This window comes from Mustela lutreola, chromosome 8, assembly GCF_030435805.1.
Source record: "Mustela lutreola isolate mMusLut2 chromosome 8, mMusLut2.pri, whole genome shotgun sequence".
Taxonomy (NCBI): domain Eukaryota; kingdom Metazoa; phylum Chordata; class Mammalia; order Carnivora; family Mustelidae; genus Mustela; species Mustela lutreola.
The window spans coordinates 44,036,972-44,057,061 of NC_081297.1; the positions used below are offsets into that span (position 1 = coordinate 44,036,972).

The following is a 20,090-nucleotide window of genomic DNA, read 5'->3' on the forward strand; positions in this document are numbered from 1 at the left end:
GCACTTTATTACATTAAATCCAAATTCAAAAGCCACTCAGATCTACCTCCCCCGCCAAAAAACTTTCCACCATAACCCACCAGATAGGAGGGATTCCTATACTTTCACAATGCCATGTTTATCTCTTCTTTTGTACTCATAGCTGAAGTAATTGACCCGAAGTTTTCTTGGCTGTAAAACGAAAACCTCATCTTTCTTGACTAGGAATTATTCTGAGAATTTAACACACTGCATGCAAGCTTCTAAAACTATTAAAGTAATTATATAAAGTAAGACCATTTTAAAAAAGATTTACTTATTGGAGAAACAGAGGGTAAAAACGCAAGTGGGAGGGGCAGAGCATATCCTGCTGAGCACAGAGTGCTGATGCCTGGCTCAATCTCACCACCCAGGAGATCATGACCTGAGCAGACTCTTAACGGACTGAGACCCCACCGAAGTATCCCTGAGAACATTATTTTAATGGCAGCTACTCCATTCATAGGGATTTATTATCCCATACATATTCCTGAATATAATTCACATTTGGCCATTTTTACACTGCAGAGAAAGAGACTGGTAAGAAAGTCATCAGAAGTAGCATTTCCTTAATTTGGGACTACAGACATAACAGGAATAGCTACAAGACTTCTGTGCTCTTAGACAATTAAATAAAATTTATATGTGTATATTCTGGCTCAACTAGATGACCAAAAGATTTCACAAGGCAGTTTATTTTCCAAATTACATTAGTAATCAAATGATAAGCTAAGTGGCAATTTATAAATTCCATGTATTATTAATTTTGCTAAAAAATTAATTTTGGCTGCAGGTAGACTGGTGTGTCCTAATGTCAGCAAATTTCCCCAGTCAACTATTTACTCTGAATTCCTTTACTATTTAAAGATAAAATTGCTGGGGCATCTGGGTGGCTCAGTCAGTTAAGAGTCTGCCTTCTGGGGGCGCCTGGGTGGCTCAGTGGGTTGGAGCCTCTGCCTTCAGCTCAGGTCATGATCCCAGAGTCCTGGGATCGAGCCCCGCATCGGGCTCTCCACTCAGCGGGGAGCCTGCTTCCTCCTCTTTCTCTGCCTAGTTGTGATTTCTCTCTGTCTAATAAATAAAAAATAATAATAATAATAAATTAAAAAAAAAAAAAAAAAGAGTCTGCCTTCTGGTCACATCCCAGAGTCCTGGGATTGAGCTCCATATTAGGCTACTTGCTCAGCAGGGAGCCTGCTTCTCCCTCTCCTTCTGCCTGCCACTCTCCCTGCTTGTGCATGTGCACACACAGGTGCCATCTCTCCCTATCTCTATCTCTGCCAAAAAAATAAAACCTTTTTTTAAAAAAAAGTTAGAAAGATAAAGACAAAATTACAAGTTATAATTTGTAACTGGTAAAGGCATTCTCATTAGACTAAATTATTTATAAAGGAAGATTTACTGCAATAATTTGATTCAGACTATGAAGTAAGCACTACTTTGATTTTAGTTGATTAGTTGATTTTAATTTGCATTTAAATCAAGTGTGTTTTGACTTTATAGTTGTCTATAACCTATAAAACACAAGAACTGTGTATTCTGTTGTCTATTTACACATGTAACATCTTAATAATTTAACTCACATTAAGGGTCCCCTAATTGGTTTTTCCTTTAAAACACACCTAGGGGCACCTGGGTGGCTCAGTGGGTTAAAGCCTCTGCCTTCGGCTCAGGTCATGGTCTCAGGGTCCTGGGATGGAGCCCTGCATCTGGCTCTCTGCTCAGCAGGGAGCCTGCTTCCTCCCTCTCTCTCTGCCTGCCTCTCTGCCTACTTGTGATCTCTCTCTTTCTGTCAAATAAATAAAATCTTATTAAAAAAAAAAAAAAACACACACACACACCTAACAACGAGATACCACTTCAAACCCACTAGGATGACTATTATTTAAAAAAAAAAAAAAAAGAAACCAACTTAGAAACTAACAAATATTACCAAGGGTACATTGGTAATATTAGCACCCTTGGGCATTATGGTAGGAATGTAAAATGATATAGCCACTGTGGAAAATATGACATTTCCTCAGAAAACTAAACAGAACTACATATGATCCAGTAAGTCCACTCCTTGGTATATACCCAAGAGCATTAAAAGCAGGGACTCCAATACTTGTACACTAGTATTTCTATAAGCATTATTCACAACATTCAATGGGCGAAAACAATGTGAAGTACCCATCAACAGATGAATGGAAAACAAAATGTGGTAAATATGTAAAGCAGCATATTAATCAGCCTTAAACAGGAAATTCTGACAGATGCTATGTATGACATGAATGAAGCATTAGGACATTATAGTAAGTGAAATAATCCAAATGCAAAAGGACAAATATTGTATGATTCCATTTCTATGAGGTACTTAGAATAGATAAGTTCACAGAGATAGAAAGTAGAAAAGAGTTTACCAGAGGTTGGGGGGAAGGTAAAATGGCAAGTAAGTTTTTAATGAGCTCAGATTTTCCGTTTGGGATGATGAAAAAATTCTGGATATGGATGGTGATGATGATTGCATGTCACTGAGAATGTCTTAATGCCACTGAAATTATATACACTTACAAAGTAGTAAGTTTTGTAAATTAATGTTATGTGTATTTTACATAAAGTTTATAGATTACCTGATTTTGAGAAACTCTGCTCTTGACACTTAAGAAAAATGAAATGTAAAATTCAGGACAGGAGAGTCAAGGGGATACTACTGGGAAAAAGCACACTGAAAACCTCAAAGTTATAGATAATGTTCTATTTCCTACATTAGGTAAGTCCTTGATGTTTACCTTGAAATATATATGAGATATTGTATATAAGTCTTTCACACTTAAGAGAAAAATACTCTCTGGGGCGCCTGGGTGGCTCAGTGGGTTGGGCCGCTGCCTTCGGCTCGGGTCATGATCTCGGGTCCTGGGATCGAGCCCCACATCGGGCTCTCTGCTCTGCGGGGAGCCTGCTTCCTCCTCTCTGCCAGCCTCTGTGCCTACTTGTGATCTCTGTCTGTCAAATTAATAAATAAAATCAAAAAAAAAAAAAAAAAAGAGAAAAATACTCTCTACTAATCATCTTATTAACTCCCTAAATAAGAGAAAAAATAAGTTACAAATCTCACATTTTCTTATTTCAAAGGCAAGTAAATAATTCTACCTCTTGATAATTTTAACTAGGAACTAGACTAGTTCTCATTACCAAGTGTCATTTCACCCAATGAACTGGTTTTAATATATCTTTTTTAAAAATCTGTTACAATATGATCAGTGTGTATGTGGAAAATTTAAATACACTGAAACTTTACATGAACTTTTTCAGCAGAGAGAAATGTAGAATATGTGTATGCACCTTCTCTATTTGCCGTATCGTAATGTTTTGCCACATTTGTTTTAGGTTATTTTATATGAAATAAAAATGTCATTCCTTCCCTCCCCTCCCCATACCTAAACACTGTCTGGAATATGGCATATTTATCATCCTAATGTATATTTTTATAATTTTTACAACATATGTACACATTCATGAATGATACTGCTTTATATATTTTGATTTTTTATGTATCTTGATATTTTTGATATTTGATTTTTAAATGCTATTCTGAATCTTTTCTAAATCTGGCTTTTTTGCTTAAGATCTTTTTTAATGAACTAATTTCCTATTCCAACAGAGAAGACCATCCTTTGAGTGTACCCAAGTAATATCCTTGTCAAATCAGTGGCAATTTCCTGGTCAAATCAGCAACAATAATTTTGCATTTTTAAAGTAACTGTTATTTACTTATTACAATTTGCAATACATAAAACTAATTCTTGAGTTAGAATACTTTTAGAAATTGTCAATTAGAAAAAAAAAGAACATGCACATTTTCTTTAAGCTACATCATTTTCAAACTATGGATACTGCAAAGGAAAGTTCTTATTTATTGAACATATCCACCTAATTTTCCAAATTAGATCTAACTATATTTTATATATGGCCTTGGGTTGGCTGGGAAGTTATTGTTATTTAATCCTAAGGTCGGCTCTGCAAAACCAAATTCTTACTGATATAATATACAAGATTATTAAGGACAATGCTAAAACACAAGCAATTCAAAGTATAAAAAAAGTGTGGCACTTGCACTTAAGAAACTCAAAGAGGGGTGGGGGGTTCAGGATTTTTTAAAAATGCAGAAATATAATTAACCATATTATAAAGTTGAACCAAAGAAAATCGTCTTTTTGTCAGTCATCTTGGTTGAATACAGGCTATATCATATAATTCAACCTAACATGATGGAATTACTTTCATTTTCATTCCCAGTGGTTCAGAAGATACCTTATTTAATTCTGTTAGTGCTTACTTTTAAGTTGTCCAACAACATTCTTAAACTTATATCTAGGATCAGGATCTTTGGAGTGCATTACATTTGAATTCAAAATATGTTTACCACCTTCCTTACCTACTTCTCAGTTGTTAAAGTAATCTAAATATTGACTATTGCTTCCTTTTGATGCCACAGATTGTCGGTCATGTGGCATTTATATTCCTTTCATAGCCATGTTTACAATTTTAACCATTTCATACATACTGTCACTCATTACAAAATGACTTTGATCTTTCATACCCTAATTCTTGTCTCAATACTCTAGTCCCTTTAAACAGAGTAGATGCCATGGTCTTCTAGCATATAATATTGAAAAATCTGATTTTATATCTTTAATAAATAATAGCACTTCTCTACATTAATATTAATAAGTTGCCCTTTCCCCAAACTTTAAAGTTCAATTATTTTGCTAGGACGTATCTCTTTCCTTGGTTTTTGATTAGAACTAAGTGAGTTCTTTGTGTCTGTGTACAAAGAACTTCTTTTTCAAACTCAGAAAAATTTTCTCCTAGTCTATCAATTATTGGCACTTTAAAATTGAATAAGCCATGGGAATAAAAAGGGACAGAACAGATCTTCCATGGTTTATGGCCTGTCACACACGTACAAGTCAAATTCCCTTATCATATTTATATTGTGATATACATAAATAGCAATACTAGTGCCAATTCCTAGTAAGCTTTTATCTACTGGAGATGTTTCTCAAACCTCTGTCACTTGCCCATCATTTTCACAATTTTTTTCTAAAACCAATACTAGCTATAGTAATATTTACTTGGTATTTTTATTTATAATATATCACTTTCTTTATTTAGTATATAATTTGACATCCTCTTAACCAATTAATTTTGCTGATGATTAAAACAAATTAATAAGTGGGGCACCTGGGTGGCTCAGCTGGTTAAGTGTCTGATTCTTGATTTTGGCTCAGGTCATGATCTCAGAGTTGCGCAATGAGCCTCAACACAAGCCCCATATTGGACTCTGCACTGGGCATGGAGCCTGCTTAAGATTCTCTCACCCACTCTGCCCCTCCTCCCCCTTTAAAAATTTGTAAGTATTCAAAGGTTCTTTCATGTATCACCTAAAAATATCTTTTTTTAAAAAAAAAGATTTTATTTATTTATTTGACAGACAGAGATCACAAGTCGGCAGAGAGACAGGCGGGGGGGGGGGGGGGGGAATACAGGCTCCCTGCCGAACAGAGAGCCTGATGCGGGGCTCTATCCCAGGACCCTGGGATCATGACCTGAGCTGAAGGCAGAGGCTTTAATCTACTGAGCCACCCAGGAACCCCCTAAAAATATCTTTTATCTCTAGAAGTATACATACCATATTTTGGATAACAATCCCAAGTATACTACATGTACAACAGTTACTACCCATACACTCCTCTCCCCTCCACCTCACTTACTAATAGGCTTACATACAGAAAATTTGTGAGAGGCACATACTAGAGGCATGAAAAAAGGACACTCAGTTCATCTCATGTAAGAATGGCTAAAGTTGATGTCTGATCAACGTTCTATAACTCAGGTCCCAGGTCAGACTTTTGAACAAATAATGAGGATAGATAAGGGATTTTTTTTTTCCTGCTGGTGATCTTCATTTCAAAAAACAGTCAATACAATTATCATATGGTCTCCCTGATATGAGGAATTTGAGAGACAAAGTGGGGGATTTAAGGGGTAAAGAAAAAATGAAACAAGATGGGATCGGGAGGGAGACAAATCATAAGAGACTCAATCTCACAAAACTAACTGAGGGTTTCGGGGGAGGGGAGGTAGGGAGAGGGTGGTTGGGTTATGAACATTGTGGAGGGTATGTGCTGTGGGGAGTGCTGTGAAGTATGTAAGCCTGATGATTCACAGATCTGTACCCCTAGGGCTAATAATACATTATATGTTAATACAAAATTTTTTTAAAAACAACAATAACACGGGGCGCCTGGGTGGCTTATTGGGTTAAGGCCTCTGCCTTCAGCTCAGGTCATGATCCCAGGCTCCTGGGATCAAGCCCCGCATTAGGCTCTCTGCTTGGCAGGGAGCCTGCATTTCCCCCCCCCCCCCGCCCCCGCCCGCTTCTCTCTGCCTGCCTATTTGTGATCTCTGTCAGATAAATAAATAAAACCTTAAAAACAACAACAACAAAAACCCAGTCAATATAAACTCCATGTGCTGAAAACTACATAGTATTCCTATATGGCTGAATCTGCCTCATCATCAGTAACACTTAGTCCCATTCTGTCTTTATGTCTATCAATTGTCATTCCTGGTAATATTAGGAGTTTTCATTCATTCCTGATTTCATGATTATTTTAGTGAGAAAAATAAGAAAGGCTGTATTTGCAACTGTTAGTCAACTACCATCTTAAAACCCCCTACCCCCATACACCAATTTTTAAGCTCTGCTAAGCAAATAACCAACTAACATGAAGGAACAAGACTGTCATCTTCATATAGAAAGATGATTCAACATCATTGTTTAAGAAGTGTGAAACTTGAGAAGTTTCAAACTGAAACGGTAGTATAAACATCTTATCTTACTTTCATTCCAGACCCCATTAACATAGTAACCCAAGAAAGTTTGAGAAATAAATACTAAATGCAAAACAATGAAAGGATGGAGAGGAGCCTTCAGTAGATGATGTCTGGCATGCTGACATTCTGACCCAAAAAGTAAGAGCTGAGAATATAGAGGGTGTCTAAGGAGCGAGCCAATCCTTTCCTCAAAAACAATGAGGCTCACTAAAGCAGAAATGAGACATCGAATTAAAGAAAGAAAAAAGGGGGCGCCTGGGTGGCTCAGTGGCCTCTGCCTTCAGCTCAGGTCATGATCTCAGGTCCTGGGATTGAGCCCTGTATAGGGCTCTCTGCTCGGCAGGGAGCCTGCTTCCCCTCTCTCTCTGCCTGCCTCTCTGCCTACTTGTGATCTCTGTCAAATAAATAAATAAAATCTTAAAAAAAAAAAAAAAAAGAGAGAAAAGAAAAAAAGGAAAAAAATCTGTAGGGCATACTAATCAATGCCCATTCTCTTCCTTGTAAATGGCAAAATGCTCATTCAAGAGTTTATTTTTGGGTGGTAGGGAAAAAACTTAAGGTTTATTCTAAAGGAATCAAAGCAACTAGTGGGGCAATTAAACCAGGAGTTAGTACCCTAAACAAAACCTCTCAGTAGGTTCTGTCACTTCAGGGGCTCCCTGACTGCTCTGGGAGAGTGAAGTAGTGTGAAGTAGGACAGTTAAAAGGTCCACCCATTTTCAGGACTCACAGTAAGCCTTCTTCTTTTTTTTTTTTTAATTTTTTATTTTTTATAAACATATATTTTTATCCCCAGGGGTACAGGTCTGTGAATAGTAAGCCTTATTCTTTTTTTTTTTTTTTTAGTTTATTTATTTCAATATTTATTGAATATTTCAATATTCAATTATTTATTTAATTTATTTATGTCAAACAGAAAAATGGCAGACAAAGGGTTGGGGGTATAAAGCTGAGAGGTGCAAATTGTAGAGAGTACAGTCATTGTAAAAGTTTCAACATACAAATAAATATGTCTCAGAAAAAAACAACAGAGAAAAATAGAGGAGTGGGAATTATCCAAAAAATCAAACATTTCCTAAAGTATAAGCACATTTACAAGGGTCATTAACAAGCCAACACAATGGATGGTAGTGACAATAAAAAGCAAAGAGGAGGAGGCCCATTCCTGTAAGACAAATTTCCAAAATCACAGAATATCTAGGGGATAAGGAGGAATAACAGCAGTACTGTGAAAGAAAATGATACTAACAGAATCCTAAATAAATCCAGAATTTTTTTAAAAAATGTATTTTCATATGTGGAAGCACTCAAAGTTTATTATACATGCATACTTTCTTATTACCAAGACACTTAAGATGTATTCACAAATTAAAAAAAAAAAAAAAAAAGGAACACAAGGGATTCAGGAAACAGTAGATTCAATCCATGAGAGAAACAGAGACAGTTGTACAGTATATGTAAACAGAGTATAGAGAGATCAAGTCCAGAACAGGGTCATAGAAAACTCTGAAAGAATTCTCTGGGAGTGAGAAAACTCAATATACTGGATAGGATGATTTAAAAAATACTTGAAAATATGATCAGAAAAATACAAAGGTAATTGAAAACTCTAAGAAAAATAGCAGTACAAGGCAAAGGAACTGTATCCATACTATATGGCTCAAAGATAAACATGGACAGTCATCAAGTGTTTACTTGACTTTCATTCTAGATACTGTTAATGGACAGAACACAGGGTGTTAATATTAATCATTTTTATAATTTAGAATACATATAATGGAGGTATGATATTAGAACTGAAGAAAAGAGGGACACCTGGATGGCTCAGTGGGTTAAGCCTCTGCCTTTGGCTCAGGTCATGATCTCAGGGCCCTGGGATCGAGCCCTACATCGGGCTCTCTGCTCAGCAGGAAGCCTGCTTCCCTCTCTCTCTCTCTCTCTGCCTACTTGTGATCTCTCTCTGTCAAATAAATAAAATCTTAAAAAAAAAAAAGAATTAAAGGAAACAGAGTAAGAATGGTATTATCTTCATCTTACAAAGGAGAAAATAGAAACTGCCTGTCTTTGATGGAATATATAAAGGTTTGGCATGGGTAGATTATGAAACAGTTAAACTCCCAATCATTTCAATACCACCATTAGAATTGCTACTGTATTATCATAACCTTTTTAAACTTTCAAATCTCTAATCTTTTTATAAAACTTAAATTTATGGGTAAGAGGAAATTTTACATTACGGCTGACTGAAAACCAATGATGTGTATTTGCCTTATAGACAAGGCAATTATAAAACTGGGAAAATGTTACTAAATTCTAGCTAAACTCTGTTCAACCTTTACAAGTGCAAGTTACAACTGATACAGGGGCATCTACAGATGAAAATCAAGTGTGTCAAAGAATTTACTGTGTACCAGAGATAGAAAACAATCAATCAATATTGAATATTAGATCAATATTAGAATACCCAAGTATAGCAAAGAGACAGAAAAAAGATTAATTTAATTTAAGTCAAGTAATTACCTATTTTTACCTATTTTTAAACAAATACTAATTTATTAGTATTCATCAGTACTAATTTATTAGGAATTAGGAATTTATTAGGAATTAAAAAATAACATAAGCATGGAAATGAAAGAAGTATGCATATAGATAACTTCAAAACAAAAGTTGAGGAATTGTTTAAACATACAATTTTAGAATAGAAATGTTAAGAGAGGAGGATAGATAAACATCAGTAAAATCTTGGGGAGGAATTCATAGCCTAATAAGGAGATTTATATTTTGTAATATATTTATATTGTAAATTTACACTGTAGAGAATAGAACATCAATGAAAAATTTTAAATATGTCATCAGATTTGCACCCTCAACAGATCACATTGGCACTGCTATGAAACACATATTAGAGAAATGTACTTAGACTTCTTAGGAAAATCATTTTTGATGACAACTGCATTGATACAGAAAAGACAGAATCAAAGTATTACAAGGTGGTTGATTAGAAATGGGAAGTGGGGGCACCTGGGTGGCTCAGTGGGTTGAGCCTTTGCCTTCGGCTCAGGTCATGATAGGGTTCTGGGATGCAGCCCGCATCTGGCTCTCTGCTCAGTGGAGAGCCTGCTTCTCCCTCCCTTTTTCTCTGCTTGCCTCTCTGTCTACCTGTGATCTCTGTCTGTCAAATAAATAAATAAAATCTTAAAAAAAAAGAAATGGGAAGTGAAAAAGATATAAAGGAAAAAGAGAAGTCTAAGATGATTCTCAGGATGTTTTGCAACCATTTAAAAAAATATCAAAAGTAAAACACTTATTAAGCCAATGGTGGAGATAAAACAGAAATGCTCGGTTAACCCAAAGGCAAAAAGATTAAAAATAATAATAATAAATGAAAAAAAGAGAAAACAACTAGCAACAGAATTAGCAATCCTATTAAATTTAAATGAACTGTTTATGAGGGAATACTATGGAAAACTACATAGCAACAGATTAGATAATCTAGAGGAAATAAAAAAAAATTCCTAGAAGTACACAAACTATGGAAAATGTCACAAGAAGAAACAGAAAATCTGACTAGATGTACATAACAAGTAAACAGACTTAATTAGCAATTTTTAAAAACTTCTCTCAGTGAAAAGTCCAGACACAGATGGTTTCGTTAGTAAACACTATCAAAGGTTTAAAGAAATAACACCAATCATTCACAAACTCTTCCAAAAAATAGAAGAGAAATTCTAAGAGGGCAGTGTTAACCTAATGCCAAAACCAGAAAAAGACATTACAGGAAAACTACAGAACAATATATTTGTGAATACACACACAAAAATCCTCACCAAGATATAAGGAAACTAAATTTAGCAACAAATAAAAAGAACTCTATCCCATGCCAAGTGAGATTTATCCAAGGAATGCAAGATGATTTAACACCTGAAAATCAATCAATGCAATATACCACATTAACGGAGTGTAAAAAGCCTACAAGACTATCTCAGCAGACTCAGAAAAAGCACTGAACAAAATTCAACTCCCTTTCATGATAAAAACACTGAATAAACTAGATGTAGAAGTGAACAATTTTAATCCAATAAAGGACATCTACGAAAAAATCCACAGCTAACATTTTATTTAATCTTAATGGTGAAAGACTAAAGGCTTTTCTCCAAGATCAGGGTTAAGGCAAGGATGCCTGCTTTCACTAATTCTATTTGACATTGTTCTGAAAATTCTAGGTAGGGCCACTAGAGAGGAAAATTTTTTTTAAAGACATTTAGATTTGAAAGGACGAAGTAACTATCTTTATTCACAGATGAGATGATCTTTTATGTAAAAAATCCTAAGGAATCGACAAAAACACTACTAGAACTAATAAATGAGTTCAATAAGGTTGAAGGGTGCAAGATCAATATATAAAATCAATTATATTTCCATAGACTTGGAGTGTTTCCACACACTAACAATTCGAAATTGAAATTTAACAAAATTTCATTTATAATTGCATCAAAAAGAATATAATGATTCAAATTAAATTTAATCAAAGAAGCTTAAGACTTGTATGCTGGAAAGCACAGAAGATTGTTGAAGAAATTAAAGATGATCTAAACAGGTGAAAAGACATTCATGCTCATGGTTCAGGAAACTAAATACTGTTAAGATGACAATCCTTATCAAACTGATCTACAAAGCAGTCCTTATCAAAAGTACCCCCGAAAGTCTGTCTTTTGGGCAGAGATAGACAAGCTGATCATACGTAAATGCGAAGCAACCAAGAAGTAAAAACAATCTTAAAAAAAGAACAAAACTGGAGAACTCACACTTTCTGATTTCAGAACTTATTACTATAAAAGTACTACTACAGTAATCAAAACAGTGTGGGACTGCATAAAGAAAGACATATAAACTAAACAGAACAGATCAGAGTCCAGAAATAACCCCTAACATCTATGGTCAATTGATTTTCAACAAGGGTACCAAAGACAATTCAATAGGGGGAAAAAAACAAGTCTTTTGGGGAAGAAAATAAAAAGTTGCTGGGACAACTGGATACCAACTTGAAAAGAATGAAATCAGATTCCTCGCTCACACCATTAAAAAAAAAAAAAACAACCAATTCAAGTGGATTAAAGACCTAAATGTAAGAATTACAACTATCAAACAGTGAGAAGAAAACAGAGGAGTAAAATTATTTGTGATCTTTAGTTGGGCATAGTCTCTTAGATATGAAACCATAAGCACAAGCAACAAAATAGAAATCAGCTGGACTCCACTGAAATGAAAACTTCTTGTACTTAAAGGACACTATCAAGAAAGTGAAAAGACAATACAAAGAATGGGAGAAAATGTTTGTAAACCCTACCTCTGAGAAAGGATTTGTATCCAGCCTATGTAGAAAACTCTTAAAACTCTACAATAGAAACACAACCCAATATAAAAATGTACAAAGGATCTGAACAGATCTGCAAATGGCCACAAAGATGCCCAACATCACAATCACTGGAAACATAAAATCAAAACCACAATAAGACACCACACACACTTGAGGCTAAAATAAAAAAGGGTATGTGCTTTGGTGAGTGCTGTGAAGTGTGTAAACCTGGTGATTCACAGACCTGTACCCCTGGGGATAAAAATATATGTTTATAAAAAACAAAAAATTTATAAAAAAAAAAAAAAAACTGTTGACAAGGATGTAGAGAAATTAGAACTCTCATTCATTGCTATGGGAATGTAAAATGGTGCAGCCACTTTGGAAAACAGGCTGGCAGCTCCTCAAAAGATAAAAAATTAAGCTACCATATATTACCTAGCAGTTTGTATCTTCAGTATCTCCCCCAAGAGAAATGAAAATATATGTCCATACGAAAGTCAGTTCATTAATGTTCATAGCAGCATTATTCACAATAACTAAAAAAAAAGTGGAACAAATATCAATCAAATGATGAATGACTGAACAAAATGAGACCTATACAATGAAATATTATACATTCATAAAGAAATATAGCACTGACACATAAAGTATTGATACTGATTCATATATAACATGAATAAATCTTAAAAACATGCTAAAGGAAAGAAGCCAGTCACAAAAGACCATGTATTATATTATTTCATTTACATAAAATGTCCAGAACAGGCACATCTATGGAGACAGAAAATAAGTTTGTGGTGTCCCACAGCTAGAATAGTTAGAAATGGGGGAAATGGGGTTTCTTTGGCAGGTGATGAAAAGTTCTATAATGGACTTATAATGTCTACACCAACTCTGTGACTATATTAAAAAAAATCACTGGATTATGTAACTTTAATGGGTGAGTTGTAATATATGTGAATTACTTCAAGAAAGCTGTTTTTAAAAATGCAAATATCAAGCTAATAAAATAATACAAACCACCACCAAACAGATTTCAGAATTGCCATATTTAGTCACACTTATGGTCTCTCTAATCCATGTTCTCAGTGCCAGAAAGTAACATATATACTGTACAGTGAGAAGAAATAGTCTGTTTCCTTTAGAAAGAATTGTGGAGGGAGTCCTAACTAAAACAATACTATCACTCAATCTGAATCTCTATTATCTAAATCCTTTCAAAACTGTTATCACCCTCTTTTTGCTTAGAATTATTAGTTCCAGTTTTACTACCCACTGAATAGAGAAATATAATCCTTATTTTTGTCCTAAACTTACTATTTAGCTCTTCTGTAGGTGGCTACATATTTTAATATAGGACAATTAGGAAGACCAATATGTTTTCTCCTTTATCATTTTATAGACTTTTCAGGTCATCAAACTTTGGTAAGCTATGCTTTATAAAGTGCGTCTATAAACAGCTACCAATTTGGTATCTCAATGGTTCTAAAAACCAGAGAAAGGTCTGATTTGTTCTTCATGAAACAGTCCTTTAATCATTTGGTAACAGTCATCACGGCCATCGCTAGTAGGCCCCATAAATATTTTATTCTCTAGATTTAGAGGGTAGGTTGACTGAGCTTTATTGCCCTAAGTTCATTTCTTAAGTATAGGAGGATAATACAGAAATGTACTAGTCTTGTTTATTAATAATAATAGATACCACGTGTTAGTTTACCAAGAACTACCATGCTAGAGAGTCCATATATAGTCTCATTTAATCTTTGTAATAACCCTGAAAGGTAGATGCTATCATTAATCTCATTTCACAAATGAAGAAAATAGAGACTTAACGGCTAGCAGTATTTGAATCCAAAAATCATGTCTCTTTTCCTCAGAGTCCTACTGGACCTGATAAGATCTCCATGAATTAGAGTTAAGGAAAAGAAAAAGCATGTCAAAGGACAATATTTACAAGTGTTTTGATTTTGTTTTTTAATGGGAACATATTGGTATAAAAGTATGGAGAACTGGAAGCACACAAATATATGACTGCTTCTGGCAAAGTGAAAGCAGTAAGGTAGAGGAAAGAAGGAATCTTAAGGTTCTGCTGTCAACATTTATATTTGGCTTTAATATTAAACAATGTAAACCCTTTCCTATTTGTATGTTTTTTCTTTTATGAGAATAACAATATAACAAAAATGGAAAAAATAGTTTTATTAATCAGAACTAATACATATACTACTATAGTTCTGTGCCAAGTTCTCCATTTTTAAACTTCTGTTCTTCCTCAGCCTACGACATATGTATTTCCCTCCCCAACTTCTAGATAGCTAATTTCTCCCTCACAAACTTTAATGAATTCTCTCATATCTCACTTTTGGGAAACAGGGGATATAGGAGTAGTAGTGTTTAGGTCTAGGTGGGGAAAAAGGCAGACAGTTCGATGTAATGAGGAATCCCCTAATTTCTCTCCTCCATTGTGGGTACTCTAGCTACAGGTCCTAAGTAAAATAAAACTATTCACGAACGGGATCTGGAGGTAAGAGTGTGAGTATTATGAAATGTTTTAAACCTGGACTAAAAAATGTTTCTTGTATCACCATATGTACTTTAGATTTAAAAAAGCAAACATCCTCCCCCAATTAAGATTAGAAATGGACAGAAATTATCAGAAAAGACATCAATCATATTAGTGTTATAAACTTCAAGTACAATGCCCTGCACTAAGTAAACTGTAAACACAGACAATTTTATCTGCCCTCCTCAGGATCTTTCACGAAGTAAATCATTAATAAGTACTTGATGAACTAAAATAAAATGGGATTCCCACGTTAGGGTGGCAGGATACTTACAAAATATAATCTTTTTTTTAAAAAAGAAGCTCTCCAAGCGGAACACTTCTTCTTGGGTCAAGTATTAACTTAAGCCAGGAATATAGAAAAGCACAGATTTAGGGGCACCTGGGTGGCTCAAGGAGTTAAACCTCTGCCTTCGGCTCAGGTCATGATCTCAGGGTGCTGGGACTGGAGCCTGCATCCAGCTCTCTACTCAGCAGGGAGCCTGCTTCCCCCTCTCTCTGCCTGCTGCTCTGCCTACTTGTGATCTCTCTCTCTGTCAAATAAATAAATAAAATCTCAAAAAAAAAAAAAAAGTAAGAAAAGCACAGATCCAGGTTTTAGTTAAGGACCATGTTATATACAAAGAGTTCTTATCACATAGTTACAAAGAACCAGTATTTATAATAGCATTCTGATATCACTAAAATTAAGTGTATATACATGAAGATTTCCAGAAGAGCCTCACTATTCATGTAATTACCTATTTTTTCTCGTAAGAACAAGAAAGACCTTTTTCATATGTTCATAATTTAAAAATAGTAAAATTCTGTTCCTGACATTTCTAGATTTCTAAGGGTCCTACTTAATTACTATAAGATGGTACTATGACATCCACAAAATTATAATAACCCACCAATCCTAGCAAAAACAGTTTTATACCCTCTTTTAAATTATCAGGCTCTTTTGGAGTAAAAAAGATTGTAAGACAATTGTCTCTCAAGTCTTAACATAGCATATTTCTCCTAGTTTTGCACCTCAGCTGCATTTCATTTCCCTAAACAACTTGATTACTAAACCTAGGTCTACTAGCCAAATGATCTCAAACAAATCATTTAATCTTTTTGGATTTCTACATTTTCATCTCTAAAATTGAACAAGATCAGGCAGAGAGAACCAAAAGATGTACTCAAGTTATTTCATAAAGAATTCTCTTAAGGAAGAGAGGGAGAAAGAAGGGAAAGATGGAAGGATGGTAGGAAAGAAGAGAGACAGAATAAACATTAACAAAATAACATTTAGGCTGTAAACTCTTAATATCTTTCAAAGTTTTTTTTTTAAGTTAACATTAAGATCTGAAACATCATAAATTTTTTTGTCATTTTCATAAACAATGATTAGCAGTTTTCCTATAAACCCTTAATCTTACAGAACATATTTCATTCAACTGAATCAGCTGCTACATGCTCCTTTTAAATAAGTCCATGATACAGCTTTTACACACATATACACAGAAGGTCAAGATACATTCCTAGAGACATAGGTTAAACATGTTTGCTATTCTTAAAAAAGACAATACAAACAATAATAAAGGTGGCTTAGAAGGAAAAGGAAACGTCTCTCTATTGATCTCCCCTTGTCCACAAAACTCAGCTTAAAATCACTTTATGGAAAAAGTTGTTTCCTTCTACTCTACTTCCTACCCGTTCATTAAGACTGAGTTAAGTAAGAGGCATTGTGAACTGTCTACCAGCCATTTCCAAGCCTCCTCCTTCTTGCTAACCATAATCATTTATCTGGTTCAAGTACCTATCCTGTGCTGAAAGAAGGGTAGGCTCCACCTCCAGCGCAAGGGAACGTGGGCATGGCCAGTTAGGCATGAGACAATCCAAAAGAAAAAGTTACATCTGCTGTTGAATGCTGTCTAGGACGCACTATACACTTGGGAACAGGACCATAAGGACCACTGGTCTGAGATCCAGGCTGAGAATGGCAAAGAGATCTTTAATGACATAAATGAATCAAATTATATGGAAATTTCCCCTCTCTTATGAAAAACTATAAATCTTTATTGAGTAAAGTTGGATTTTCCACTACTTGTAGCCAAAAACATCTTGAAAGTTCTTAGCCCTTTCAGAAGACACTTAAACACAGAAAATGCTACCCCAAGACTTTTTACAAAAACGATTTGCAACTTGAGGACAAAGAACGGCTTCTTGATCTTTACAGTACCTTGAGAGTATATCCTCAATATTCATTCCTTGAATAACTTTATGTGTATAAGATAGAAAAGAGATAAGGCTAAAAATATTGTTTGGAACAAGACTAAAAACCTGAGAAAGCTAAGGAATTTAGACTTTATCTTGTAACAGGCCAGGACTTCCCAAAAATGGGAACACTGTTCTAGAATGTTAAAAGACATACCAACAAGAGTATAATGCAGGAAAATGTTGGCAGAACTAAGTTAAACTGGTTTCTTCAATGCAGGGCTTCTTGTGATCCTACAATATATATTCTCAATTTCGAAATTTCAGTCAGAAAAATTAAATTTTAGGCAACAGAAAGTAAAATGAAACATGAAGTTTTGTTTCATGTAAATGAGTCTGATGGCAGTACAGGAAAGGTAAGTACTGTATGTTTGATCTGTATGGATGGGGTGGTTTGGGTACTTGCACAGGGATGATACAGCTGTATGCTCAACAGTCAGCTGGATTACCAATACATCAAGACGACATGATGGGTTAAATTAAATTATTTAACTGTCTGTTAAATAAATAAAAAAAATTTTTTTTTAAAAAAGAGACCTTTGGAACAAAATTTTTTCAAATCTAGTGTTGTAATAAGAAAATATATCTAAACTAGAATGATTCAGAAAGAAAAAAGATACAAGGAGAAACTGATAAATTCACAATTATTTTATAGGGCTAATAAGTGTTTCTCAATAATCAAATGGTCTAACAAGGCAAAAATACATGCAATTTAAGCAATATGACAAACAAATGTAGAATATTTTCTCCTAACAGAAAAAACTTTAGTCAAATGATCACAGAACTTCAATTTTTAAAACACCCACATATTAGGCTATAAGTAGTTTTAATAAAATTCCTAAAGTAGGAATCACACAAACCATAAGCTGTTCTTTGGCCATATGCAATAAAGCTAGGAATCTAACTAGTAAATCTAACTAGTAAATGGAAAGATCTAAAAATTCTAACATTCAGGTTTCAAAAGATGCCCCAACAGTTACTCAACAGCTCAGTCAAATCACAGTGAGCCCACAGTAAAGAAGCCAAGCCATTAAAGCTGTTATCAGTTTTCAAATGCCCAACTCAAACATCAGCTTATAACCAAGACTTAGAGATACTTGCAAAAAGCCTTTAATATCAAAGAGCCAATAAAGAGGCACTTGGATAGTTTAGTCAGTTAAGTGTCTGCCTTAGGCCCAGATCATGATCCCAGGGTCCTGGGATTGAGCCCTGCAGTGGGCTTCTCCCTCTCACCCTGTTGTGTGCTCTCTCTCTCTTGCTCTTTCAATCTCAAATAAATAAATAAATAAATAAATAACTTTTTAAAAAAAATCTTTAAAAAAAAGGAGCAACTAGAATCAGTAAAGAAATGGAAAAAGCAGACACTATAAAAGGAATAGAAAACTTCAGGAAAAAAAGAAAAAGATTCTAAAATGAGAAAATCTTGTATACATGAAATAAGATGGTGCATTTGGTTTTTTTTAAGATTTCTTGGAAGTCAAAAAATATGAGAGGGAAAAAAAAAAAACCCTCAAGAGCATAGTCAAGTCAAGATCTTCTAAGAAGAAATCTAGAGAACAGAACTTAAAAATAAAGATATGAAAAACAAGAGAAATAAGAATAGGAAATTAGACCACTGGTTTAAGAGAAACAACACGTATATAAGAGGAACACCAGATGAAGCAATAGAGAAAACACAGTAAGAAATAAAGCAACAGAAGGAAAATTATCTGAGTTAATGACCAATGAATTTCCAGACACAAAGAGCCACAATGGGGTTTTCCATTTGGTCCTTTTCAAAAAAAGGACCTATACCAAGGTGTATCACTGAAGTTTTAAAACACAGGTCATATAGAGAAATCTAAAAACTGCCAAAAGGGAAGAAAAAAAAGATTTTACAGGAGACAGAGAGTCCTATTAGCATCAAACTTTAATAGTAACACTGGAAGTTAGAAGAAAACAGAGCAATGCCTTTAAAATTCTGTATGCAATAATTCGTTATCCAAACTCCCAATTAAGGAGGGGAGTAAAAGAAAGGTGAAGGAAGATATTTTTAGAAATGCAAGGTCTTAAAAAAAAAAAAAAAAAAAAAACTCTCTCTCCCAAATGGCTTTTGTCAAACAACTATGAAGTTATAGCTTCAAAAATGAGGGAAGAGGCTAGAAAGACTTGGAATTCTAGAATCAAATCAAACATCAGGCAGAAATAAAAGGACTTCCTGAAATGAATGATAAGAGACCCCTAATCTGGGTATAAACTAGAAAGCAATCAGTATAAAGTGGTAAAGTTTGGAAGTCCTTAAAAGAGGAACATCAAAATAGAAGTATATCTTGAAGTTTCCATGTATTGACAGGAAATTTAAACAACCAGGGGAAGAATTTGGGGAAAACATAATAAATACACAGGAAACTAAGCAAAAACTCAACATTAACTCCAGAGAAAACAAAAGGTTGTACAATAAAATAATCACATTTATTACCAGGCTGTTTGTACAGCGTTTACAGAATCATAATGATACAAACACTAAATACTTCAACTTCATTGGGGAAATGACAGACAAAAGTATGCATGAAAGAAGCTAGATTAACCCATAGGGAGTATTAAAAACTAATGTTGAAAACTGAAAAACCAAGAATTGTAGTATGTTACATAGATATTATATGGAAGTAAACACCAAAAGAAATAGCTAAAAAAATTGCAAGAAGGTACTTCTGGGGACTAGGAAATAGGAAAAAAACGGTGGGGAGAGAGAACAGGAGCACTACTATTTTCTGTAGTGAGCAACACAGAACTAATCCAAATTATGTAGGCACAGAATCTATTATAAAATTTAAAACTTAAGTAATAAATGTGCATATCTAATTCCCTAGCAATTCAAATGGGGATCCATCCTACACAAACACGTTTGCACTAAGCCAAGACACTTAATAAATTATTTATACTGCTATGAAAGGTCTAAGTCTGAATATATAGGGTAATGACCCATGTATTTTAATTTCCCTAATGAATAATGTAGTTCAGCATCTTTTTATGTGCTTATTTGCC

The 20,090-nt window shown here is 34.5% G+C and overlaps 1 protein-coding gene across 13 annotated transcripts in view; it reads right to left on the reverse strand.

The window, feature by feature from the left end:
- The window catches only part of WNK1 (WNK lysine deficient protein kinase 1), a 149,707-nt gene that overhangs the window by 97,813 nt on the left and 31,804 nt on the right, over positions 1–20,090 (reverse strand). The gene's annotated exons all lie outside the window — the stretch shown is intronic.